Source organism: Pongo abelii, chromosome 4 (genome assembly GCF_028885655.2).
Source record: "Pongo abelii isolate AG06213 chromosome 4, NHGRI_mPonAbe1-v2.0_pri, whole genome shotgun sequence".
Taxonomy (NCBI): Eukaryota; Metazoa; Chordata; class Mammalia; order Primates; family Hominidae; genus Pongo; species Pongo abelii.
Window position 1 is genome coordinate 3,654,078 of NC_071989.2, and position 25,328 is coordinate 3,679,405.

A 25,328-nucleotide genomic window follows, 5' to 3' on the forward strand; every position below is an offset into this window, starting at 1 on the left:
AGGTCCCGGGGTAAAAGGGCCTGGGCTGTCTGGGGAGGGGTGAGGATGCTGCTGTGGCTGGAATTGATGAAATTACACTGGGGCAGGGCACAAGAGTGAGCAGAAGGGTGGCCTGTCGGGCTGGGAGGCCATGGACATGGACTGGGCTCTTAGGAGGGGACCGTGGAGTCCCTAGGGCTCTGGGTCTGGATGGTCCTTGCTTCCGTGTTAGGAAGCGCTCTTGGGGTTGCCTGTGGGCTTTTCGCAGTGGATATTCTGCCTGGGGCCTGTCTCTGCATTCATATCTATTCGGCATTCTTGGATCCTGCCAAGCAGAGAAATGATTTTCTCAACAGCGAGATATAGAAGAAATTTGATAATAATGCGGAAGTAACTCCTAAGCATCCTTTTACAGAAAAATAGGATCACGTTTGGCCAAAGAACCACCAGAAAGTAAGAGCAGTGCTTCAAAATGGCCTTGAAGTTGCTCACTCAGCCCTGGCCCGGCAGCCTCTGAAGGCCTCTAGGAGGCTGGTTTGTGGCCTGGGCCGCAGACTCAGCTCCGACAAGAGCAGTGAGAGAGCAGCACGCTCTCAGCTCGTCTCATGATGAATGCAGATTCACGGAATGGAATTTACATTGCCCAGTGCCAGCAAATTCCGGGAAGTAATATATTTTATTAAAAAAACTCAACTTTTAACTTTATTTTGAAATAATTGTAGATATACATGCGGGAGCATAAAATAATGCAGGGAGATGTCAAATGCCCAGTTTCCCTCAATGATAACATTAGTGCGAAACTACAACGCACTTCACAGCCAGATAGCGACATTGATGTCATCTACTGATCTTGTTCAGATTTCCCCAGTCGGTCTTCACTCACTCTGATGAGCGTTGAGTTCTATGCAATGCTATCACCCAGGCAGATTCATGTACCCGTCATCGCAGTTAAGACGCAGAACCTTCCCACCACTGCAGGAATTCTATAAGATGACCTGCCCCGTTATGACCACGCAGAACCTTCCCACCACCGCAGGAATGCTATGTGATGGCCTGCCCTGTTATGACCTCACCTTCCTCCCTCTTCCCCTCCTTAATCCCTGGAAACCACTGATCTGCTTTCTATTTCTAGAATTTTGTCATTGAAAGGAGGCCATGTATATGGAATTGCACAGTATGTCACCTTTCAGAACTGGCTTTTTCCTCTCAACATAAACCCCTTGAGACCCATGCCGGCTGCTGCCTGTACTGGTAGTTCATCCCTCTTCCTTGCTGCATAGCATCCTGGAGCAGGGATGGAAAGGCGCTTTTTAAAATAATGCTTTTGCTGCTCAGAATATCTCAGCACTCCTCTTTAGCATCCTTGGTAAAACCTGGTAAGCCCTCCTCCACGATACAGGTCTCATTTTCACAGTTCCTAGAAAAACTTCTAAAGAAAGGATTCCTGATGGGTGCTGAGAGATTGTAGGGCCACTGGGATGAGTTTATGCCAATGCAAGAGGAGTTACTTGTGTGACTCTCTACGTGGGCTGGGGGTGGTGGGGTTCATTTAGAAAAACCAAGCAGCATCTCCTGAAGCCCTCCCTGGTGCCCGCCTCCCTGATGGGGATCACCACGGGAGAGGGGACTGTTCTAGCTCCCAGGCTTTCAGGCACCCAGGCTTATAGAGGAATGCTTTTGGAGAGGAGGCTGTTAGATGCCTTGAGGATGAGGCACTGGCTTTGCTGTTTTCTCCAGAGTTGGGAGGGCAGGGTGCTGTGGCTCCATGAAGAGCATGTGGGGTGCATCTTCTTTAGGGGCTGCCTCCGTGAGATGGAAGGCACCCAAGGAACACAGGGGGTGGCAATAAATATCTGCAAATAGAAAGGGCACGTCCACTGTGATTCTCACCGGGTGTGTAAAAGCCCCTGCCAGTTTGCTTCATTTCATTGCAGATACTGCTACCATCCATTCTCTGAGGATAAATGGGTTAATTTTGCAGAGTGCTTTGAAAATGCAAAGTGCTGTAAAATTATCATGATGTAAGGAGGCCCCACATGTACACTAGAAGGAAAGAGGGGCAGAAGGGGCTACGGCTTGTAGTTTGCATAGTAAATTTCATGATTGCTTTTGGAAATTGCGCTTTCTTATTTACAAGTCTTGTCAATGAAATAAATTGAATAGAATCACCAGATGGCCCTAAATATTGTCTTTATTACCTAGAACTGTCTTCAGAGAGCTTTTGTTACAGGAACTGGAAGCCTTGAGATTGTTAAGCATGAGAGGCAAAGGGACACTATGCCTAATTCCAATGATTGTCATGGGCAGCTATTTATTTGCTGAGCGAGGTGAGGGGGAGACCTTCTCATTTAGACTTATTAAATGGCCCAAAGTATAACACTCTTCAAAAGGGTCACTATAAATATGCCACATACTGTATTTCATAGAGTTTATGGGAAAGGAAATTGAAATCTCCTAAAAATAGAATTGAATCTTGTCCAAACAATATTGGATATACCAAATGAGTATTTTTGTTATTACATATAACAGGCTGATATTCTGAACACATTTTTATAAACCTTTAGTTTGTTTTCATAAATTTTGGACTTTCCTACAATTCTGAGGTTTCTTACAGTTATCAGCCAACATGACAGTGTTTTTAAAAATGAGAATGAAAGGCTTGTTTGTAGCAGAATGGCCACCTCCTCCCGCCCTTCCTGCTATGCCACCAAGAGCTCTAGGTTGCTGGCTCAGCTCCTGTCATCTCAGGGGGGCAAGGCCCTACAGGGCCAGGGTCCTGGGCTCTGGAAGCCTCATTTCCCTTAGACCAGGGGTTGGCCTCACTGTGGGCATGGGGTCAAGTTTTGGTTAGAGTTTAGGGAGAAGCTCTGCTGGGGAGAACTCTCTTTCTCAGAAACAAAAAGAAACTGAAAGAGTCTCTCCAGCAAGCCCTGGCAGCTGTGGCCTTATCCCTGCCTGTCCTGCAAATTTGGGCTCTGGAGCTCCCACTGTAGCCTTGAGACTATGGGCATGGTGATTGCCATAGAGAAGAGGCTGAGAGATTTACAAAGTGCAGCACTGGCACCTTCATGCCTCCAAGTCACCCACCTCCAGAAGTCTGCTACAGAGGAAAAGAAAGCGTTGTGTGTCTGTAAAGACACCACTCTTTGTAGGATTGTCTGTTGCCTGAGGCCAAGTGCATTATTCTCAGATCATTCTACATGGACACATCAGAGAAGAAATAAAATGGCAGGGAATTATTATAGACTAGCATGAACAAATATAGACTGTGCTTCATTAGAGAAGCAGAAACATTCTCCTGTATCTACAGCCCTGTGTGCATGCTTAGACCTGGATAGTGGGTGGAGAAGAAAGGAGGCTTTGCATAGAGATTTTTCAGGAAATGCATCAATTTAGAAAAATGCTTCCTGTGGCGGCTCTATCCTGCTTTCTGCTTCGAGGAGTTCTTAGCAATTCACAAAGGAACCCTGGATTTCCTAGTTTATAGAGATCCCACAGAGTAGGGTTTCTTGGACATGAATATTAAATAGGCTCTCTGCCCAGGGGATACATTTTCTCAGTGATCTCTAGTGTTGGCATAAATGATGTTAATTTCTGTTACTTGAAGATGTACACAAATAAAACTAGTATCAACCCTTCCCATTTACCTTTATGCACAAAATTTGAAAATTAGATGCAAATACAGGTTTACTATCAATAATATTTAAATTAGTAGTATCAGTGTTGTTGTTTAGTTGGAATTAAGTTTCTCTTCACAATGTGAACATTATTGTGATTTCTAGGGTTCAACTTGCTGTATGTTAAACATACGATGTGTTATCTGATGGCAAAATTCCCCATTTCTGTTTTCTCCATTGAACTTTAGAGAAGCATCCCTTCATCCACCACGGTGCCAAATGTTCTCAGTTTGGCAGAAAAGAATCACTTATTAATTACATCCAATTCTGTCCTTTTCTTAAGGCCAAGTTACCCATGAAACAAGCCAAAATAGGATAGGTCTCCACAAATTTTTTATTTTTTTGAGATGTAGTCTCACTCTGTTGCCCAGGCTGGAGTGCAGTGGCGTGATCTCGGCTCACTGCAACCTCCACCTCTGGGGTTCAAGCAATCCTCTTGCCTCAGCCTCCCAAGTAGCTGAGATTAGAGGTGCCTGCCACCACGCCCAGCTAATTTTTTTGTATTTTTAGTAGAGACAGGGTTTTGCCATGTTGGTCAGGCTGGCCTCAAACTCCTGACCTCTGGTGATCCACTCGCCTTGGCCTCCCAAAGTGCTGAGATTACAGGTGTTAGCCACCGCACCTGGCCCTCCACACATTTTTTATTGCAATTGAAACTGCAGTGAAAAATTAAAAGCATCTTGGCGTGGCAAATGCATACATTGCTGGAAGTGTCTGTGGACCCCTTTTTGCAAGAAAAAAATGCCTATTAGGGAAACACACCTTTAGATCTCATTATATGAAGACCAAGTTTTCTTTTCTTTTTTTTTTTTTTTATTATGCTTTAAGTTCTGGGATACATGTGCAGGATGTGCAGGTTTGTTACATAGGTTTACACACGCCATGGTGGTTTGCTGCACCCATCGACCCATCATCTACATTAGGTATTTCTCCTAATACTATCTTTCCCCTAGCTCCCCACCCCCTAACAGGCCCCAGTGTGTGATGTTCCCCTTTCTGTGTTCATGTGCTCTCATTGTTCACTCCCACTTATCAATAAGAACATGTGGTGTTTGGTTTTCTGTTCTGTGGTAGTTTGCTAAGAATGATGGTTGTCAGCTTCATCCATGTCCCTGCAAAGGACATGATCTCATCCTTTTTATGGCTGCACAGTATTCCATGGTGTATATGTGCCACATTTTCTTTATCTAGTCTGTCATTGATGGGCATTTGGGTTGGTTCCAAGTCTTTGCTATTGTGAATAGTGCTGCAATAAACATATGTGTGCATTTGTCTTTATAGTAGAATGATTTATAATCCTTTGGGTATATACCCAGTAATGGGATTGCTGGATCAAATTGTGTTTCTGATTCTAGATCCTTGAGGAATTGCCACACTGTCTTCCACAATGGTTGGACAAATTTACAGTGCAACAGTATGAAAGCATTCCTATTTCTCCACATCCTCTCCAGCATCTGTTGTTTCCTGACTTTTTAATGATCGCCATTCTAACTGGTGTGAGATAGTATCTCATTGTGGTTTTGGTTTGCATTTCTCTAATAAACAGTGATGATGAGCTTTTTTCATATGTTCTTTGGCCACATAGATGTCTTCTTTGGAGAAGTGTCTGTTCATATCCTTTCCCCACTTTTTGATGGGGTTGTTTGATTTTTTTCTCATAAATTTGCCTAAGTTCCTTGTAGATTCTTCATATTAGACCTTTGTCAGATGGATAGATTGAAAAAATTTTCTCCCATTCTGTAGGCTGTCTGCTCACACTGATGATAGTTTCTTTTGCTGTGCAGAAGCTCTTTAGTTTAATTAGTTCCCGTTTGTCTATTTGGCTTTTGTTGCCATTGCATTTGGTGTTTTAGTCATGAAGCCTTTGCCAACGCCTATGTCCTGAATGGTATTGCTCGGTTTTCTTCTAGAGTTTTTATGGTTTTAGGTCTTATGTTTAAGTATTTAATCCATCTTGAGTTAATTTTTGTATAAGGTGTAAGGAAAGGGTCCAGTGTCAGTTTTCTGCATATGGCTAGCCAGTTTTTCCAACACCATTTGTTAAATGGGGAATCCTTTCCCCGTTGCTTGTTTTTGTCAGGTTTGTCAAATATCATATGGCTGTAGATGTGTGACATTGTATCTGAGGTCTCTGTTCTGTTCCATTGGTCTTATATCTGTTTTGATACCCGTACCATGTTGTTTTGGTTACTGTAGCCTTGTAGTGTAGTTTGAAGTCAGGTAGCGTGATGCCTCCAGCTTTATTCTTTTTGCTTAGGATTGTTTTGGCTATATGAGATCTTTTTTGTTCCATATGAAATTTAAAGTAGTTTTTTCTAATTCTGCGAAGAAAGTCAATGGTAGCTTGAGGAGGATAGCATTTTTAAATTACTTTGGGCAGTATGGCCATTTTCACGTTATTGATTCTTCCTATCCATGAGCATGGAATGTTTTTCCATTTGTTTGTGTCCTCTCTTATTACCTTGAGCAGTGGGTTGCAGGACTCCTTGAAGAGGTCCATCACATCCCTTGTAAGTTGTATTCCTAGACATTTTATTCTCTTTGTAGCAATTGTGAATGGGAGTTCACTCATGATTTGGCTCTCTGATTGTCTATTATTTGTGTATAGGAATGCTTGTGATTTTTGCACATTGATTTTGTATCCTGAGACTTTGCTAACATTCCTTATCAGCTTAAAGAGATTTTGGGCTGAGATGATGGAGTTTTCTAAAGATACAATCATGTCATCTGCAAACAGAAACAACTTGACTCTGTCTCTTCCTATTTGAATACCTTTTATTTCTTTCTCTTGCCTGATTGCCCTGGCCAGAACTTCTAATACTATGTTGAATAGGGGTAGTGAGAGACAGAAAGCATCCTTGTCTGGTGCCGGTTTTCAAAGAGAATGCTTCCTGCTTTTGTCAATTCAGTATAATACTGGCTGTGGGTTTGTCATAAATATCTTTTATTATTTTGAGATGTGTTCCATCAATACCTATTTTATTGAGAGTTTTTAGCATGACGCTGTGTTGAATTTTGTCGAAGGCCTTTCCTGCATCTATTGAGATAATCATGAGTTTTTTTCCACTGGTTCTGTTTATGTGATGGATGATGTTTATTGATTTGTGTATGTTGAACCAGCCTTGCATCCTAGGGATGAAGCCAACTTGTTTGTGGTGGATAAGCTTTTTGATGTGCTGCTGGATTAGGTTTGCCGGTATTTTATTGAAGATTTTTGCATCCATGTTCATCAGGGATATTGGCCTGAAATTTTCCTTTTTTGTGGGGTGTCTGCCAGGTTTTGGTATCAGGATGATGCTGGCCTCATAAAAGGAGTTAGGGAGGAGTTCCTTTTTTTCTATCGTTTGGAATAATTTCAGAAGGAATGGTACCTGCTCCTCTTTGTACCGCTGGTAGAATTCAGCTGTGAATCTGTCTGGTCCTGGGCTGTTTCTGGTTGGTAGGCTACTAATTACTGTCTGAATTTCAGAACTTATTTTTGGTCTATTCAGGGATTCGACTTCTTCCTGGTTTAGTCTTGGGAAGGTGTATGTGTCCAGGAATGTGTCCATTTCTTCTAGATTTTCTAGTTTATTTGTGTAGAGGTGTTTATAGTATTCTCTGATAGTAGTTCGTATTTCTGTGAGATCATTGGTGATATCCCCTTTATCGTTATTTATTGTATCTATTTGACTCTTCTCTATTTTCTTCTTTACTAGTCTGGCTAGGTGTCTATCTATTTTGTTAATCTTTTCAAAACACCAACTCTTGGATTCACTGATTTTTTTTGAAGGGTTCTTCATGTATCTGTCTCCTTCAGTTCTGCTTTGATCTTAGTTATTTCTTATCTTCTGCTAGCTTTTGAATTTGTTTGCTCCTGCTTCTCTAGTTCTTTTAATTGTGATGTTAGGGTGTCGATTTTAGATCTTTCCCATTTTCTCCTGTGAGCATTTAGTGCTATAAATTTCCCTCTAAACATTTATTTAGCTGTGTCCCAGAGATCCTGGTACGTTGTGTCTGTGTTCTCATTGTTTTCAAAGAACTTATTTATTTCTGCCTTCATTTCCTTATTTACCCAGTAGTCATTCATGAAAAGGTTGTTCTGTTTCCATGCAGTTGTGCAATTTTGAGTGAGTTTCTTAATCCTGAGCTCTAATTTGATTGCACTGTGATGTGAGAGACTGTTTGTTACGATTTCTTTTCTTTTTTCTTCTTTTTTCTTTTCTTTCTTTTTTTTTGAGACAGAGTCTCGCTCTGTCGCCCAGGCTGGAGTGCCATGGCACGATCTCAGCTCACTCCAAGCTCTGCCTCCCGGGTTCACACCATTCTCCTGCCTCAGCCTCCTGAGTAGCTGGGACTACAGGCACCCGCCACCACGCCTGGCTAATTTTTTGTGTTTTTAGTAGAGACGGGTTTCACTGTATTAGCCAGGATGGTCTAGATCTCCTGATCTCATGATCCACCCGCCTCGGCCTCCCAAAGTGCTGGGATTAGAGGCATGAGCCACTGTGCCAGGCCTATGCTTTCTGTTCTTTTGCATTTGCTGAGGAGTGTTTTACTTCCAATTATGTGGTTAATTTTAGAATAAGTGTGATGTGGTGCTGAGAAGAATGTATATTCTGTTGACTGGAGGTGGAGAGTTCTGTATATGTCTATTAGGTCTGCTGAGTCCAGAGCTGAGTTCAAGTCCTGAATATTCTTGTTAATTTTCTGTCTCATTGATCTGTCTAATATTGACATTGTGGTGTTAAATTATCCCACTATTATTGTGTGGGAGTCTAAGTCTCTTTGTAGGTCTCTAAGAACTTGCTTTATGAATCTAGGTGCTCCTGTATTGGGTGCATATATATTTAGGATAGTTAGCTCTTCTTGTTGCTTTGATCCCTTTACCATTAAGTAATGCCCTCCTTTGTCTCCTTTGATCTTTTTTGGTTTAAAGTCTATTTTATCAGAGACTAGGATTGCAACCCTTGCTTCTTTTTGCTTTCCATTTGCTTGGTTAATCTTCCTCCATCCCTTTATTTTGAGCCTATGTCAGTCTTTGCATGTGAGACGGGTCTCCTGAATACAGTACATCGATGGTTCTTGACTCCATCCAATTTGCCAGTCTGTCTTTTAATTGAGACATTTAGCCAGTTTACATTTAAGGTTAATATTGTTATGTGTGGATTTGATCCTGTCATTATGATGCTAGCTGGTTATTTTGCCTGCTAGTTGATGCAGTTTCTTCATAGTGTCAATGGTCTTTAAAATTTGGTATGTTTTTGCAGTGGCTGGTACCGATTTTTCCTTTCCATATTTAGTGCTTCCTTCTGGAGCTCTTGTAAGACAGGCCTAGTGGTGACAAAATCTCTCAGCAGTTGCTTGTCTGTAAAGGATTTTATTTCTCCTTCACTTATGAAGCTTAGTTTGGCTGGATATGAAATTCTGAGTTGAAAATTCTTTTCTTTAAGAATCTTGAACTTTGGCACCCACTGTCTTCTGGCTTGTAAGGTTTCTGCAGAGAGATCCACTGTTAGTCTGATGGGCTTCCCTTTGTGGGTAACCCAGCCTTTCTCTCTGGCTGCCCTTAACATTTTTTCCTTCATTTCAACCTTGGTGAATCTGATGATTGTGTGTCTTGGGGTTGCTCTTCTCGAGGAGTATCTTTGTGGTGTTCTCTGTATTTCCTGAATTTGAATGTCGGCCTGTCTTGCTAGGTTGGGGAAGCTCTCCTGGATGATATCCTGAAGAGTGTTTTCCAACTTGGTTCCATTCTCCCCATCACTTTCAAGTACACAAATCAAACGTAGGTTTGGCCTTTTCACATAGCCCATTTCTTGGAGGCTTTGTTTGTTCCTTTTTTTTTCTTCTTCAATATTTTCCTCATGCTTTATATCATTAAGTTGATCTTCAATGTCTGAAATCCTTTCTTCCACTTGATCAAGTCAGTTATTGATACTTGTGTATGCTTTACAAAGTTCTTGTGCTGTGTTTTTCAGCTCCATCAGGTCTTTTATGTTCTAAACTGGTTATTTTAGTTAGCAATTCCTCCAACCTTTTTTCAAATTCTTGGCTTTCTTGCATTGGGTTAGAACACGCTCCTTTATCTCAGAGGAGCTTGTTATTACCCACCTTCTGAAGCTACTTCCGTCAATTCATCAAACTAAGCTTCTGTCCAGTTTTGTCCCCTTGCTGGTGAGGAGTTGTAATCCTTTGGAGGAGAAGAGGCATTCTGGTTTTTGGAATTTTTAGTCCTTTTGTGCTGTTTTTTTCCTCATCTTTATGGGTTTATCTACCTTTGGTCTTTGATGCTGGTGACCTTTAGATGGGGTTTTTGTGTGGATGTCCTTTTTGTGGATGTTGATGCTATTCCTTTCTGTCTGTTAGTTTTCCTTCTAACAGTCAAGCCCCTCTGCTGCTGGTCTGCTGGAGTTTGCTGGAGGTCCACTCCAGACCCTGTTTGCATGGGTATCACCAGTGGAGGCTGCAGAACAGCAAAGATTGCTGCCTGTTTCTTCCTCTGGAATTTTCGTCCCAGAGGGGCACCTGCCAGATGCCAGCCAGAACTGTCCTGTATGAGGTGACTGTTGACCCCTACTGAGAGGTGTCTCCCAGTCAGGAGGCAAGGGGGTCAGGAACCCACTTGAGGAGGCAATCTGTCTCTTATCAGAGCTCAAACACTGTACTGGGAGATCCGCTGCTCTCTTCAGAGCTGGCAGGCAGGAAGGTTTAAGTCTGCTGAAGCTGTGCCCACAGCTGCCCCTTCCCCTGGGTGCTCTGTCCCAGGGAGATGGGAGTTTTATCTGTAAGCCCCTGACTGGGGCTGTTGCCTTTCTTTCAGAGATGCCCTGCCCAGAGAGGAGGAATCTAGAGAGGCATTCCAGCTACAGGGGCTTTGCAGAGCTGCAGTGGGCTCCACCCAGTTTGAACTTCTCCTTTACACTGTGAGGGGAAACCCGCCTACTCAAGCCTTTGTAATGGTGGGTACCCCACCCCTGATTAAGCTCGAGCATCCCAGATTGACTTCAGACTGCTGTGTTGGAAGAAAGAATTTCAAGTCAGTGGATCTTAGCTTGCTGGGCTCCATGGGGTGGGATCTGCTGAGCTAGAGCAATTGGCTCCCCAGCTTTTGTCCCCTTTCCAGAGGAGTGAACGGTTCTGTGTCACTGGCATTCCAGGCACCACAGGAGTACAAAAAAAAAATCTCCTCTAGCTAGCTTGGTGTCTGTCAAAACAGCTGCCCAGTTTTGTGCTTGAAACCTAGGGCCCTGGTTGTGAAGGTACCCAAGGAATCTCCTAGTCTGTGTGTTGCGAAGACCACAGGAAAAGCATAGTATCTGGGCCAGAATGCACCATCTCTCATGGCACAGTCCCTCATGGCTTCTCTTGGCTAGCGGAGGGAGTTCCCCGACCCCTTGCACTTCCCAGGTGAGGTGATACCACACCCTGCTTTGGCTAGCCCTCCATGGGCTGCACCCCCTGTTTAACCAGTCCCAGTGAGATGAGCCATGTACCTCAGCTGGAAATGCAGAAATCACCCGCTTTCGGCATTGATCTGGCTGGGAGCTGCAGACAAGAGCTGTTCCTATTCAGCCATCTTGCCAGACACTCAAAGACCAAGTTTTCTTAAGTTATGCGGATATGACCTTGAATTGGTTCAGATTTCCCTATGAGGATATAACTTCATTATATTTACAGGAAAGAAAAATACAAATATTATGTAAAAGTATCAAGAGCAGTCCAATTCCTTTATTGATCAGCTTCCTGGCCTCGCCACTGAAGTGGCCTTTTGTTGTTGAAAAGCCACGTGGACGAGATGAGCAAAAGAGGTGAGAAGCAGTGATTGAGACAATGCTCATTCATTGGTGAGCTTGTCTCTACAAACAAATACAACTATATTAATCCCCCTTCAGAGATTTGACTGTGTTTAAAATATGAAAATTTTTGAGTACCTAATACAATATTATGGTTCATAATTAAAACAAACAAATAAATAAAAGGATTTTTTTTTTAAAAAAACCTCCCTTCCTCTCCTGTGGCTTAGCTATCTTTCCTTTCTAATAGGAAACTGACATTGCTAGGATCTGTGTATCGCCAGAGATATGTTCTTGTCTGCATAGCCATGCACAATTGCTTCTGCACAGTGGCAGAATACTACACAATGTTCTGCACCTTCATCTTTTCAAATATTTACTTACTAGTGTAACTTTATCCCCTCCCCATATGTGGATGCAGTTATCACATATTTACAAAGTCCTTGTGCAATTTAAAAACTTTAATCTATGGTAATAATTTTATTGCTCACCACCCTAGGCATATTTGGATATTCTCAGTAGATTCCTACAAGAGGACTTGATGTAGGTTTGGGATGCATGAACGAACTCCACATGGGACTTGGGGAATCAGTGATTTTCCAGGGAGTTTGAATATGTCTTCCATGTATGTTCTTCATAGTATTTGCTTGTTTAGTGTGAATTTGTACCTTTATGTAAAGAGGATAAGGCTGCCGAGAGCCACAGCCTGCAGCTCAGTTGCTAGTTTAGGGATTTACCTATTTTTTTGGCATCTAATGTGTGCCAGCACTGTGCTGAGGACTGCAGAGTCAAAGCTGACTCAGGCACAGATATGCCTTCTGAGCTGTGTCCAGAGGAACCCATGCGCCAGTGGGGAGGGAGAATTGCAAGCCAGTTGATTCAATCCAGTGTTGACTGATGTAATATGATGTGGTAGGGAGGGACACAGACAGGGAGAATGCACCCTGCTGGGAGAGAGAGGAGGGAAGGTGACTGAGACGAGTCACATGGGAGAAGCAGGTGTTTGCAGGGAGATATCTGAGAGCCAGGCAGTGCTGTGGCCAGGCTTTGTACTGGGGAGTCATGAATGTTCAATGTGTGTGTGCCCCAGGGCCCTGCCGGTTGCTCAGACTAAAGGCCCGACTCCCACCACCTAACCCTGGGGAGGGAAATTTTGGTTCACATAGTTGAAAAGTCTAGGGTAAAAGGCTCAGGCCTGGGTCGAAGGAAAGACTGAGACCGTGGCGTCGTGGCTTCCTCTTGCTGTTTGGCTGCATTGTTTGTTGGGTTTTAGCCCTGCTCTCTCCTGTGTGAACGGCTTCCTTACAAGCCAGGGCAGAGGGTCTCCTTGCTCACGGTGTGTGGTCTTTGCTGCTCTGAACTCCTGAGTGATCAACAGAGTTCACCCAATACCCCTAGTAGAAACTTGTGTGGACTCGGCTAGGACCTGTGCCGCTCCTGGACCTTAACTGTGATGGGGGTGAGCAGAGGCTCAGCCAGGCTTTGTCTGTGATGGTGCTGACCTTGTACTCCAGAGGCTGTAGGGGGCAGGAAGGGCCAAATCAGCCCCCAGAGAACCATATGAAACAAGGGTAGGACAAGGCCCTGTGGAGATATTTTCTGTGCTGAGCTGAGCAGCATAAAGGAGATGCCATTGGGTTTGGCCAAGACCCTTCCTAAGATGGTTCCTCAACTGCTGGATAACCCCGGTGCTGGTGGGGCCAAGTGAGGTATGGTGACACCAAAAAGAAAGGCTGCCTGCTTCCTGTGTGTTTTGTTTGGCAAAGGGGCTGCCCAGGCATGTGCTCAAGGCCTCCCCCAAGCTACAGAGTCTGGATCAGCAGGCCCACCGGGCCTTGGCTGGAGGGTGCAGGGAGCCTGGGCTCCCTGTGTCATCAGGTGGACTCTCAGTCAGCGCCCTTCTGTCCCTGCTTCACCCACATCACCCATCCCCATGGCATGGCAGCTGGGAGGGTTGGGTGGGATGGGCACTTCTCCAGCTCAAGGGGAGAGTGCTGCCTGGTCTGAGCCCTCTGGGTTAACCCTGTCCCACTGCACTCTGCTCACACTTTAGGACTATGCAGTCAGAATAAATCCCAAAAGCCTGCCCTGATGTGAGTGGAGACACTTGTCCAGGAGCTGCTGTGACACGGGACAACTGCCAAGGCAGAAGTAAACACACAGCAGTCACAGAGCTGGGAGAGCCAAGGAACTGAGCCGCAGCCCTGAGGTCACAGTGGCCATGGGGTCAAGCCCACCTGAGGCCCGCCTTTCCTCTGTGATATGGTTTAGCTCTGTGTCTCCACCTAAATCTCATCTTGAATTGTAATCCCCACGTGTGGAGGGAGGGAGGTGACCGGGTCATGGGGGAAGTTCCCCCATACTGTTCTCGTGATAGTGAGTGAGTTCTCACACAATCTAAGGGGTTCACAAGCATCCAGCATTCCTCGTGCTTTCACTTTCCTCTCTTTCCTGCCATGTGAAAGGTCCAAATTTGCTTCCCCTTTGCCTTCTGCCATGATTGTAAGTTTCCTGAGGCCTCCCCAGCCATGTAGAACTGTGAGTTAATTAAAGCTCTTTCTTTCTTAAATTACCCAGTCTCAGGTATTTCTTTATAGCAGTGTGGGAAGGAACTAATACACTCTGGAATTCTTCCTTTTACTGCTAAGGGCTGCTTGAGTCGTGTTTCCTTACTTACCACCCCAGAACTCCCAGTTGGGGTACTGCCCGTTGGGTTTCCAGGGTAAATTCAGGGAGTCTTGGTCAGGCCTTTCTCAATCAATCAGAAAACTTTTGGTAACACCACTCTCAGGGCCAAGCTCAAGGTCTTGACACTGGGCTTCTAGGAAACTCTTGGCCCCTTTGCAAGTCGGCCTCCTCCGTTCAGTCATCTGAACAGTCCAGAGGCCTCCCAGCTCCTCCTCATGGGCAGCCTCTCACGGGCATGCATGGGCTGGCCTGAGAGGCATGCTCCTTGGAGCTTGGAATGTGCTGCAGTGACGAGGACCCCCTCCAAGCCCTATCACCACACAGAGAAGTCTCTGGAAACCTTTCACTGGCAGATACTTGTTCACAGATAGGAAAAGAGCCCACCAGCTCTCTGATGGGAGAAGCAAAGTGCAGTGAATCCTACCACCACCTGCAAATACTGACACCTCTCTTCTATCGATCCAGCTCTGCGATCTTTGCACACTGCTTTCAGCATTGAATGTGTTGTTTGTCTTGGGTCTTTAACTGCAGGTTTTATTTGACTTATTCATGGGACCAAACCCAGCTAAGGTCCTGGCTTCCCTGTTGAGAATGCTAACGTCCTCACAGGGACTGCTCCAGCCTTGATTCTACTCAGCTCACCTCTCGCCTCCTGCCGTTTTCTCCACCAGTCACTCTGCTCCAGCGGCTGCTCCTTACGTTTTCCTCAGCACTCCCGGCAGCTCGGCCTGGGTGTGTTTGTGCTGGTGGTTCCTTCTACACAGATGCTGCTCCCGGCTTTCCTGCAGGACTCATCCCTCAGCTCCTTCCTGGATGCCACTTTCTCCGGTAAGCATGCCCTGACCCACTCTCTTTCCTCAGAGCTGGCTCTCTCCCTCTACTTTCTGCTTCATATATATATATATACACATATATATATATATGTGTATATATATATATGTATATATATATATATGAAGCAAATATATATATGAAGCAAATATATATAAAGCATATATATATGAAGCAAATATATACATATGAAGCAAATATATATAAAGCATATATATATGAAGCAAATATATATATATTTTTTCACATATAGATAATTTACTTATTTGTATGTTTACTTTTATGGTACTACCATTCCCCAACTACCAGAATGTAAACCTCCAGAGGGCAGGGATCAGAGATCTTTGTCCGTTTTGTTTCCCGATGGATCTCACAAGCCCAGAGCAAGTGTCTTTGTCGAAGGACACATGAGTGGATTTTAGGGACAGTGGACGGTGTGCTCACTAGGCTCCTCGCCAGCGGCCAGCTAGCCACGCTCTTGACAGCCAGCACACCGTGCAGGTGCATCCTTGCCAACACAAACCGCCCAAATTCCCCAGGTGAGAGATGGGAAGAGGGGGCAGTCCCAGGGACTATTTACCTTCCCTGCCCTCAAGTTTTCTTTCAAGTTTAATATTTTAAATTATGAAACAAGCTACTAAACAGGAGAGGCTATAAAGCCACCGCAATTGTTGTTTTCTGACAGTCAATGGATTCAAGAGAGGGAAAATGGAGACGTGTGTTCCGGGAGCGGGGAGGTCGGGTGAGGCTTTGCTTCCCTGTGCGACTCCTCACCTGCTGGAAGGCTCCTCTGTTCACGTCGCTTCTATGCTGTTAGAAGTTTAGCCTTTTGTTAAATTATTTAGAGCTTTTGGGGGCTGTCAGTCAGGATAGGATTAAAGCCAGATATTTCTTTCTTGGTCCTGTTGGTCTGCTGCTACATATCTTCAATAACTAAATGTCTTCAAGAAGCACAATTTCAATAGAAGTAAATTAGCATTTGATACAGATTAATCCTGCTGAATGAAGTTCATTCCAGATCACAGCAAGAGCCATGCTTTTGCTGTAGTCACCGCAAAAAGAAATTCTCAATGAAATTTAATCAAAAGTTACGTCTTCTTCCTTAACTTTTTTTTAAGTTTTCTTATGCTAATTTGAAGGTGAAATGTACTTTGTATTAAGCTGATGAATATCGAATTAATTTGATGTTAGAATTATTAGGAAAATCATTAGAAAATCATAAATAACTTGTAAAAACCTTAGCAAAGCATTTATATGTCTGTGGTGTCTTAGCTTAAAATTTGTCTTATGAACATATTACTTTCAGCAAAAATAAATAATTCTAACTCAACATTATTGACAATTTAAAAAAATAGCCGAAACCGTTCTTCCATCTCTCAGTTAGGATTGTCATGGGACTATTTGAGTGGCCTATGCAAGCTTGTAAAAACCCTTCCTAACTGGAATTTCTCATCTTGTTCGTGGATTACCACAGTGTTAGATGTTCATGATTTATTCACATTCTCAATTTGTTATGAATAGAGAAATGGCGGCTTACTCAATACTCATTTTTTATGAAATTTCTGTCTGAGGAAAGAAAGATACCAGTAGCTGCCATTTACTAAGTGTTAGCTGTGGCCCAACTCTATGCTAAGCTTTTGACGTATATTATCTCATTTAATTCTCACAACAATGCAAGGACACAGATATCACAGCTCTGAATTTAAGAGATAGGAAGACAAAGGCTTCACACAGGCTAATGCATGTCTAAGACTCTAGAGTTAATCAATAGACAAGACCCGAATCTAAGGCTGTCTGATGAAAGAAGCTTCAATCAATCACAGTGAAGCAGAGCCAAGGGGAGCGAAGGAGACAGAGGGACAATTATTAAACACCTACTGTTTGAGGGGCATTTTTACATTTAAACTGTATTAAGACATTTTACATTTAAACTTACATTAGCCTCAAAGCAAACTTCAAGGGAGTGCTCGTGATCCTCTTTTCTGGAAGAAAAGATGAGAACCCAGGAAGCCTACGGAATATTCATAAGGCTGGGCAGCCGGCAGCTGGCGAGCAGCTGAGCAGAGTTTGAATTCAGAGCTGCGGCGGGCTTCCCGTCACCATCTCCACTCTCTGGACCCTCCAGGCTGCTGGATTTCCTCCTGAGACATCACCTGGCCTCATCGTGAGTGTCTGTTTACTCTTAGGCATAATGGTCCCTCCCCATGGGTGTGTCTTTGTTTTTAAACTCTTTAAGACATCAGTGTCCTCAAGTGTGTTGGGAAGACAAGACAGGAAATGGAAGAGTAGCTTTGGGAACACATCCTCCCTCCTGAGACAGCAGGACCCCAGCTCCACTGTGGGCATTTTCCTAGCTGTGATTTGATTTTTGGCTTTCAGGACAGCATAAAAGGTTTGCCTTTGCCCGGCAGACTCAACGCAGAAGCTCTCCATGGCTGAGCGACTGCACACAGCAGAGAACTGAGCAGCCGAGTTGGAGGACGTCGCAGGGGGTGGCTGCAGAGACCCTGGACATGCACCTTGCTGCCTCTTCCCAACACAAGGCACGCCATTGACCCGGCATGTGCCTGCCCAGCCTCTGCTCTGGCCAGCTGTGCCACCCATGGGGCCTCCAGCTGTGAGGACTAACAGCCCATGTGCCTGGCAGCCGGCCCTCCGACAAGCTCACAGGTGGGACTGAGACACCATCCCTCTCTGCTCTCTTCCCTCTGCATCTGAAGTGAATGAATACATTCATGTTTTAGGAGGAGAAGATCATAACTGTCAGGACTGTCACAGCCAGGCAGCAGTCACGTGGGGACTCTGTTCCTTTGAGCTTCAGTGTGGCTTTCTTGGGTTTGCAGATGACATTCAAGTGGGAAGGAAGAGGATGGCACTTTCCCCCTGAGAATGACTTCCTGGTCCAGGTGTGGTCCTGGAGGCAGTAATTAGTCGCTTTGATCTTTGTCCCTATAGTTCCTGTCTTTGGGGTGGGGTTCTTGGTCCCTCATGGCCAGGATGCTGCCCCCTCTTCTGCAGTGCTTCCTCAACCCTGGATTCCCTTTAAAACTCTGCTTCCCAGGGCTTCCTCTCTGGTTTCACAGGGCGACGATTTCACCTTTTGAGCTACCAGCAGGGTCCCAATCAAGGCAAAGGAGGTGTGAAGAAGCGAGTGTGGCTTCCCTGAGGTTTTCACAGCTTCTCAAAGCTGCTGTTGATCAATAATAAATGGAATCCCAAGCAGACAGCTCCCAAGTCATGCTGGAGCAGGCAGCAGCTCAGGAGGGGCATTCGGGGCGATGCCCAGGCTCAGGTCACACAGGGTGGCCCCAAGCATGGACAGTTCCTTCCAGGCCATGCCCTGAGAGTCTGGCTTGCCTTAGCCTCTTCCTGCCCTTTGCTGGAGCCTCATGCTGGGCTGAGGAGTGCCCAAGGTGTGCATCAGGGTGATAGCCCTGACTGCCAACATTCAGGGCCACACCTAGGAGCCCTGTTGTTCGGAGAATTTACACCATGGGAACTGGCAAACATGGTGAACCAGCCGCTTCTCACAACTGTTCTTCCCCCAAGCATGGGTTACCTGGTTATTAAGTATATTGTCCTTCCTCAGCCCAGCTAATTCTAACATCTTCTCTTAATTCTAGTATCAGTGCCCACCTTGCTATAGTACAGGGGCTTTTAGAAAGCGGGGAGAAAAGCAGTGAGTGAGCATCTCTTCTTTTCATGGTGGGAAGGCAGCTGTGTGGACCATGAGAGGGTGCCTCCTGCAGCACATGGGGGGCACCTGCTCCAGCAGACTCCCAGCCTGGCAGCGGGCACTGGCCAGTCCTGGGTGTGTTTGGTGGAAGCCTCTCCATTTTCAGTCCCAGGAGGGAGTCTCCTTGTTGTGACATCTGTAAAAAGGAAGACCCTCTAGGAGGAGACAGTGCCCCCACAAAAAGGGCCAGTGTGGCCTCAGTAGGGCCCTCCTGGAAGAGGGTGCTTGTGGTTCTGGCTTTTTCTCCTCCGCTTCTGTGATGGGGCCTGTAGACCCAGCTGCTCAGACTGTGGGGCTGTAGGCAGGCTGCTCCTGGTCCCATAAGAGGGTGAAAGGTCTCACCTGAAATGCTGCCCTGCTTCCCTGTGTGGATGACACCTTCTGGGAGGTGTTTAATTTTCCAAGGCCCTTTGAAGGACCCCACAGATCCTTCAATTCAGTTCAAAACTAGGCCCAAAGGTATGGGGTCAAGACAGACTGGGCTTGGGAAGTACCTAGAGTCAGGGTGGTAACTGTCCTTGCACCAGTGTGGGCTCATTCTGAGAGGGGAGGAGGCTGGACGTGGGGAATTCTACACACACTTCAATAGAAAATATCCAGAGGGGACATAGGGACAGATAGTCCAGTAATGGAGGTTCTTCTTCCAGTATGGGAGCTACGCCCTTCATCTGGCATTCATTACTGGAGCCAAATGAACAAGGGAGACCCTACTCAGTCCTATAAAGAAAGGTCTTGTGCAGCCAGACAAAACCTGGGAGGTCCAGAGCTAAAAGTGTGTAACTGTGGACCACTTGAGGGTCCATTCTGTTCTCCAGAGTTCACCTGGAGTCCACCATATCTAGAAACTCAAGAAAGAAGAAAATTTAACAGGCACACAAAGATGTAATGTGAGTAGAACTTTGAGTAAAAAATAAAGTTCTCTATGAAAGGATGAGAGCTGCATTTATGGCTAAAGCATTGTGTATCAAGGATGTCAATTCCACAGGAATGGAGCGTGCCCACTGCCATCCCTCTATCACCACCTCCTCCCCATCCCCATGCTGTGTTTCAAGCATGCCAATTTCATAGGAGTAGAGCCTGCCCACTGTCATCCCTCCATCACCGCCCCCTCCTCAGCCCCGCATTGTATATCCAGGATGTAAATTTCACAGGAGTGGAGCCTGCCCACTGCCATCCCTCCATCACCGCCTCATCCTCAGCCCCGAATTGTATATCCAGGATGTAAATTTCATAGGAGTGGAGGCTGCCCACTGTCATCCCTCCATCACCGCCCCCTCCTCAGCCCTGCATTGTATATACAGGATGTAAATTTCATAGGAGTGGAGCCTGCCCACTGTCATCCCTCCATCACCACTCCCTCCTCAACCCTGCATTGTATATCCAGAATGTCAATTCCATAGGAGTGGAGCCTGCCCACTGCCATCCCTCCATCACTGCCCCCTCCCCAGCCCCGCATTGTGAATCAAGGATGTGAATGCCATAGGAGTGGAGCCTGCCCACTGCCATCTCTCCATCACTACCCCCTCCCCAGTCCCGTGCTACACTGCAGCTTCACTCGTGCTGGGCATTCCTACATATTTGCTGAGTGAACAAATGAGTTGATTATGCAATAGATTCTTGCATTGCTGCATAATAAATTATGATAAAGAAAATTAGAACTGAATCTCTTTTGAAACATTTGTCATGGTGATTTATGCCCAAGAAATGCTTTTATAAGCAGTCAATTTGTTGTATGAGTCTTTTTGGTTGTGACAGTGTTTATAATCCTGTACATTTGTATGAAGTATAATTACTCAAGCAAACAAAAAAGCGTATATCAGGTATTAAATTTTCTCTTATTCTCAAACAATTCTTTCTTAGACTGATATGTATGATATCCTTCTAGTTACTTTTCCTCTCTCCCTCCTTCCTTCCTTCCCACTCTCCCTTCCCTCATCCTTTTTTTTCTATTCACAATCTTCTTTTTCAAATTTTAGAAATTATTTTTAATTGACATATATTAATTGCATATATTTATAGGGTTCGCTGTGATGCTTGACCTATGCATACAGCCTAGTGGTTAAATTAAGCTAATGAAAACATCCGGCACCTCACCAACTTATCATGTTTTGTGGTGAGAACATTTAAAATATACTCTTTTAACATTTTTATTTTTTTTGAGATGGAGTCTCGCTCTGTCGCCCAGGCTGGAGTGCAGTGGTGTGATCTTGGCTCACTGCAAGCTCCACCTCCCAGGTTCATGCCATTCTCCTATTTCAGCCTCCCGAGTAGCTGAGACTACAGGCGCCTGCCACCATGCCTGGCTAATTTTTTGTGTTTTCAGTAGAGATGGGTTTTCTCCGTGTTAGCCAGGATAGTCTCAATCTCCTGGCAGTGATCTGCCTGCCTCAGCCTCCCAAAGTGCTGGGATTACAGGTGTGAGCCGCCGCGCCCAGCCAACATTTTTAAAATGTACAAATTATGATTAACCAAGGTAATCACATTGTGCAATAGATCAGCAAAGCTGATTCCTCCCATCCAGCTGAAGCTTTATACCCATTGACTGACATCTCCCTTTTTCCATACCCCAATCCCTCAGTTTACAGTCTTCTTTTAATTGAATCAATCAATCAATCAATCATTTTAATGTCCGTTCGCCCTGGAGGTCTCAGTTGACTTATCCCCAAAAACACCTCCAGGAAGCAGGATGAACTTCCTGTAATGACCATTTGTGTTGATGTGGCAGATCCTTTCAATAGAAAAAGTGTTCCATATACTCACCAAATTAATGATTTCCCTTGGGAATAAGCAGTTCACAGTCAGGTTTTGCTCTATGGATCTCTGTCTACCTACCCATCTCTATCCACTAAATGTGTTTTCTTCTGATTCTATGTTCCATACCTACAAATTATCAGAGACCCAGATGAAAGTTACACCTCTATACTGCCAATTATAGCAGAAAAGATCTGCATCTTTTAAAGGGGTTAGTTGACTGCTTTAAATTTGAAGTTGTTTACTCATTTTACTCCTTTTGAAAATGATGTTTTAGGTCAGGTGTGGTGGCTCACGCTTGTAATCCCAGCACTTTGGGAGGCCCAGGCTGATCACTTGAGGCTGGGAGTTCATGACCAGCTTGGCCAACATGGTGAAACCCAGTATCTACTAAAAATACAAAAATTAGCCAGTCATGGTGGCGGGCACCTGTAATCCCAGCTACTCAGGAGGCTGAGGCAGGAGAATTGCTTGAACCCAGGAGGCAGAGGTTGCAGTGAGCTGAGATTGCACCATTGCACTCCAACCTGGGCGACAGAGCAAGACTCCATCTATAAGAAAAAGAAAATGATGTTTTAGAAATAACCTTATGACCGGCAAGAACAGAGTGTTGTTCTTGACCACTGTGTGAGGAAAGCCAATGAATGCAGAGGGAGGCTTGCACCTGACTCCAGTTCATGGCGCTGCCTTTCTCTCCTTCATTCCTGCTGTACTTGCATTTAGATGACTTCCTTAGAAGTTCAGTTGCAGTGTAACCCCGTCCCATTGATCTGAGGACACATGGTGCTGGGGGTTTTGATGGACGCAGAGAATCCTCTCCCCGCCTTTCAGATAGGAACTATTTGGAGCAGTTCCTGGCTCCCATCCAGGGCTGTCACCATTCTCCCTCCTGATCACTTAATCCATCAGAGGGAAGGCCGAGTGATAGAAAACACTGCTGCTTTCAAGTGTTTCCAGATAGAAGCACAATCCTGTTGCTTTGGGTCTTTGTGAATGGGTTCTCTTTAAGAGCAGAGATGTGAAATAAGAACCAGCTGAGTTCAGGATGTGCCAATCAAGCAATTTGTATTCAGAAAACTTAAACAATATATTTAAACCAAATGCTGTGTTTCAGCTTTGATCAGTGTATGAACAGTATGGGAATGGAGCAGGCTGAGGAAGCCACTAGACTCTGGCTGAATAGCCGGGCCCTGCCCTCGGTAGGTGGGGAAATTCACTGGACCATACCAGGTCTCAGTTTCCTCATTTGTAAAATGGGAAAGTAAGAATGCATGCTTTAGGTATTCCAAGGATTGCTGAGACACACATGAATGGTTTGAACAAATTGTCTGGCTCAGATAAAGTGTTTGGAAACTCTCCGGAGGTATTAGGGTACAGATGAAGTTCGGATCTAGGCGGGCAGAGCAGTTTCACCCACATCGCAGGCAGTTTACCGAGCATTCAACACCACGAGCGGCTCTGTGGAGGGAGCTTTCCTGAGGTTTCCTGGAAGCTCAGACCCGCAGGGCTTGGAAGAAAGTCGGCCTCAAGTGGTCCCTAAGTCCTGTGCGTTCCCAGAGGGTGATGCTGTCCACACTTCTCTTGAGGATAGAAGGAGGCCCGTTCTCACTGCCGGACTGAGGGCTTTCCGAGTCAATCACCAGCAGTGTAATCAGGACACTCCACTTCAAGGGATTGTTCGGAGCAGCCAGATTCTTTCTCTTCTCTTGCTATCTCTTCTTTGTCCCCTAGGTCCCCGTTCTCTCCTGGCCATGGCTGGTTGGAGGGTCTGGCCTGATGCTCAGAGAGTCAGCTTGCACCGTGGGTGGTGGGCTGATGGCTTTTTAATTGGGTGTTGAGTCTGTTGACATAAAGAGAGTCCAAAGCCATCCCATTTGGAGGGGGTGGAGGGCAGATGAATCATTTTGCATTTTAATGCTTCCAGGGAACTTGGGTTAGTTTTCCTTTTTAATTTTATTTTTCTTTCCTGTTTGGACAACCTTGAGAAGTTTAGAAACGGTCTTAGGATCTTTATAACAGTGATTTTTTTTTCCAAGTTAATGTTGGCAGAACAAGAGTTGTTTTAGTCTTACTTTGGTTTGTAAATGATACTTGTTTTAATTTTATGTTGTGAAGAACTGATTCAAACTGACTTATAGTGTTAGAAACAAAGATGCCTAACATAATTCTTGTTTTACCTCATCAAAATTAATTATTGTGTGAGCAAGTGAACTTTTTAATTTAAATTTATGTTACAGGGAATACACAGTCATCTCTCAGTGACCCTGGGGGGCTGATTCCAGGACCCCCTTAAATACCAAAATGTATGTATGCTTAAGTCTGTTATACAAAATGGTGAAGCATTTGATGTAACCTATGCACATCCCCCATGTACTTTGAATCATCTCTAGACTACATATAGTACCTAACACAATGTAAACACTAATAGTGGTTATGCTAGTTATTTAAGAATAATGATGAGAAAAGTCTGTTCATGTTTGCCATAGACACAATTATTTTCCAAGTATTTTATTTCTTTTTTGCCCATTTAATAGTCATATTTTAAAATTTTTTTATCTCTGTAGATTTTTGGGGAACAGGTGGTGTTTGGTTACAGGAATAAGCTCTTTAGTGGTGATTTCTGTGAATTTGGTGCACCTATCACCCGAGCAGTGTATACTGTACCCATTGTGTAGTCTTTTATCCCTCATCCCCTCCCACCCTCTCCCCTGAGTCCCCAGAGTCCATTGCATCATTCTTATGCCTTTGCATCCTCATAGCTCAGCTCTCACTTATGAGCAAGAACATACCATGTTTGGTTTCCCATTCCTGAAATAGTTTCCAAATATTTTCTATTCTCCATGAGTTGAATCTGCAAGTGCAGATCTCATGGGTTTAGAGGACTGACTGTACCTGTCATCACAAACACTGGCCTGAGTGGTTCCAGGGTCCCACAGTCAGGATTGTAATCCCAGCTCATCGCTGTCTAGCTGGGTGATGTTGGCACATCATCCCAGCTCTAGGGGTTTTGGCATCCTTATCTGAAAAGTGAGGTAACCGTCCCCTCCTTTAGCTGTTGTGAGGAACACGTGGGATGACATGTGTTGTGAGGAACATGTGAGGTGCTCATTTGGGCACTGGGGCCTAGCCCACGGTGCGTGTTCATAAATGTCACCAATCACTCACAGTTTGAAATATGTAGGGAATCTCTCGCCTTCTTTCTCTCCCTCTCTCTTTCTCTCTCTCTCTTCTGTGCTTCTGTGCTGACTCCTTGGGTAGTGGGAGAGTGGGAGGGGTCTGCAGAAGCAGAAGAAAATGGCACGAACAGGGAGGGCTGTGACGGTGCCAGCACCAGCGCTGATTTTATTAGAACCTGGAACCCAGAAGCCCAATCTCAAAGTCCTGAAGCCACAGGCATCATCCACTCATTCAGACTCTCTTAAACATGTATTTAAAATACTTATGACTGCGTTTGACAGATGATCACTTTTCAATCTGGTATACATTCTCTTATCTCCCTGTGTGCTTTAAATTCACCTGCACCCCGTCTCACTCAGCGCAAAGCTCAGCCTCTTGGCCAGGCAGCCCTGCCATTGCCCAGAGAACATGCCGGGCCTGTTCAGCCCGGAGGGCATTTCTGAGCTTGCAATGGCCCCTCCCAAATGCATGCTCCAGGGGCCATTCTTCACAGGCATCTTGTCAGAAAGGCAAAGGAGAAAAGGGTCCCCGAAGAGCATCCTCTGCTGTGAAACAGAGACCACAGGCCTCCTTCATCCTCCACTGAGCTGGGAGAGAATGAAATGAGATTAAGGGTGACAGCAATTAAAAATGTGAAATTACAGCTCTAAGTGCAGAGCTCTGTGCTTCTTGTGAGGCTCAGTTATGTGAAAAGCACCAGGAGATTCCTGAAAT

General features: G+C 44.9%; 1 protein-coding gene across 7 annotated transcripts in view; it reads left to right on the plus strand.

Moving 5' to 3' along the window:
- IRX1 (iroquois homeobox 1) overlaps positions 1-19,617 on the plus strand; it is an 81,108-nt gene extending 61,491 nt beyond the window's left edge. For 6 of the 7 annotated variants that reach the window (XR_010139910.1, XR_010139912.1, XR_010139915.1 and 3 more), the window contains 3 exons: positions 14,791-14,947; positions 16,892-17,114; positions 17,330-19,617. The gene's annotated coding sequence lies outside the window, so the exon portion shown is untranslated. The remainder of the gene's footprint in view (positions 1-14,790; positions 14,948-16,891; positions 17,115-17,329) is intronic. The other variant, XR_010139911.1, reaches the window with a different exon arrangement.
- The last annotated feature ends 5,711 nt before the right edge of the window (positions 19,618-25,328 follow it).